A 2,500-nucleotide genomic window follows, 5' to 3' on the forward strand; every position below is an offset into this window, starting at 1 on the left:
CGGCGGGCAGCCGGGCGGCGCGGCACGGTGCCGCGCCGCGCCACCCGGGGCGCGGCGGGGGCTCGGGGAAGAGGAGAAGGAGGCGGCGGCGGCGGCGGCGGGGAGGACACCCCCCCCCCGCCTCCCCGGCGCGCACGCGCGCGCGGGCGGCAGCACGGCACGGCACCGCCGCGGCACCCACCCGCAGACAGCCGCCCGCGCGGGACGCCGGGGGTGGGCGAGAGGACCGCGCCTCCGCCCCCCCCTCGCTCGCTCTTCCCCACCGCCGCGACCGGGCCCGGCCGGCCCGACGCACCCTGGCGGCCCCCGGCGGGACGAGCTCCGCCCAGCGGGCGCTCCGGGAGCGGGGAGCTTCGGAGCGCTCCCCGAGTCTCCACTTAGGGGGACGAAGGCCCGCGCGGCCGACCGCGGCGCCGGGAGGCGGGCAAACCGCTCTCCGGCCCGGGGCCGCCGCACGCGGGGCCTGCGAGGCACCCCAGCCGCGCCGCTGCGGCCCGCCGCCCGGACGAGGGCGGCGGCGGCGCAGCCGGCGATTGATCGTCAAGCGACGCTCAGACAGGCGTAGCCCCGGGAGGAACCCGGGGCCGCAAGTGCGTTCGAAGTGTCGATGATCAATGTGTCCTGCAATTCACATTAATTCTCGCAGCTAGCTGCGTTCTTCATCGACGCACGAGCCGAGTGATCCACCGCTAAGAGTTGTCTGCCTTTCGGCACCGCCCCGCGCGCGCGGGGGGGCCGGGACCGCGCGCCAAACGCGGCCCCTTTCTCCTCGCTGAGGGAGGCCCACCGCCCGCCCGCCCGCCCCCGCCCGCCCGCGCGGAGGGGACGCCACGCGGCGCGACGGAGAGGCCTCGCGCCTCGGCTCACCGTACCGGAGCACACACACGACACGGGACGGGACGGCGGGGGCAACGAAGCCCCGCCAACGGCGAGGGCGGGGAGCCCGCGCTCCCGGCCGACGACCTGGCAAACACGCACCTCGCTCGCTTCCGAGGCAGACCAGGCGCCCGGGCTCGGCCCGGCCCCCGCAGGGCCTCCCCCCGCACGGAGGCAGCGGCGCACGCCCGGCCGCGCCGCCCGGCCGCCTGCCTGCCTCGCTCGGCACACGGACGGCCGCTGCTGCGCCTGCTGCTGCTGCAGCAAGCTGCCGGGCAGCGGCGGGGCGCCCCGCCGGCCCCGCGCGCGCCTCCGCGCAGGCTGCTAACGCCGCGCTACGACAGCCCGCCGGCTCCGCCGGCGGCTCCGCGGCCCCGCCGGAGGCGGCGAGCGCCAGGGCCCGAGCCAGCGCGGCGACGCCGCGGCCCGCGGCCCACCGGACGGCGCCCACCCGCCGCGCCCAAACGGCTGCCCCTCCCGGCACCGCCGCCGCCGCTTCCCGCCTCCGGCCCTTCCGCCGGCACGCGCCAGGGCGGAAGGCAGACGGCGCGCTAAGCCGGGGGCGCCGCCCGCTCTCCCCGTTTCCACGCGGAGACCGGGAGTGGGACGCCCCCGGCCGCACGCCCGCCCGCCCACCCGCCCGGCGCGGCCGGGGAAGGGCGAAGGGGGGGGAGCGGCGGGCAGGGCCCGGGCCGGGGGAGCCGCGGCGGGCGGCGGGCGCTTGCCCGGCCGACCGGCGGGCCGAGCGGCACCGACGCCGCTCGGCCGGCTTGCCGCCCCCCCCCCCCCCGCCGCCGGCGGGAGGCCGCCGAGCGGCTCGCCGGGGCGGAGAGGGAGCGGGGGCGCGGCGCGGCGCAGCGCCGCGACGGAGGCGCGGCGGCCCGGCGGCCGCCCGGCGGGCCCCCACCGCGGGGACTCGCCCGTCTCGAGGCAGGCAGGCCGGCCGGCCCAAGGGCCGACCGCGCGCCGCGGTCTCTCTGCCGAGACCGGACCGCGGAGAGGGGGGGGCAGTGGGACCCCCTCCCCAGCACGGCGGCTCGCCGCGGGACGAGCACGGGCGGCGCGCACCAGCCAGGGGCTTACGGGGAGCAACTCCCGCCCCTTCCAGGCCACCGCCCGGCCCGCCCCCCGCGGCGCTCGCATCGAGCCGCCCGAGTCTTTAAACCTCCGCCCGGCCTCTCCGCGGCCTTCGGCCCCCGGCCCCGCCGAGGGAGGGCCGCGGAAGCGCGGACGCTAGGTACCTGGCCCTGGGGTGAGGGAAACGACCTGCAGGCCCCGCGGGGGTGCCTCCCCCGCTGCCGCCCTCGGGAGAGCGTCCGCCCGCGGGGGCGCGCCCGGCATCCGCCGCCACCACCACCCCCTCCTCCTTCCCGGGGCCCGGGGTTTCCCTCAGTTAGCCCGGCGCTGCGCCCAAGGAGGAGAGCCGTGGCTCGGGCCGCCCGCCGGCGCGGGACGGGAACCCGGCGGAGCCTCGCCCGCCGAAGGCGGCGTCGGCAGCGGACACCCCCCCCACCCCTCCACCACGCACCGGCCCGCCCCGCTCCCGGTAGACCGGGGAGGGGGAGGTGCGGGGGAAAGGGGGGGGGAAGAACACCGCCACCGCGCCCCGTCCGGCGCCGCGCGC

At 81.3% G+C, this 2,500-nt stretch overlaps 1 non-coding gene across 1 annotated transcript; it reads right to left on the reverse strand.

Annotated features, from left to right (window-relative positions):
• Positions 1–545: 545 nt before the first annotated feature.
• Positions 546–698, reverse strand: LOC132321315 (5.8S ribosomal RNA). Its single transcript, XR_009484768.1, has one exon. It is a non-coding gene; the product is annotated as a 5.8S ribosomal RNA (ribosomal RNA).
• Between the last annotated feature and the right edge of the window lie 1,802 nt (positions 699–2,500).

The sequence above is a fragment of the Gavia stellata genome, unplaced genomic scaffold, assembly GCF_030936135.1.
Source record: "Gavia stellata isolate bGavSte3 unplaced genomic scaffold, bGavSte3.hap2 HAP2_SCAFFOLD_1162, whole genome shotgun sequence".
Classification (NCBI taxonomy): domain Eukaryota; kingdom Metazoa; phylum Chordata; class Aves; order Gaviiformes; family Gaviidae; genus Gavia; species Gavia stellata.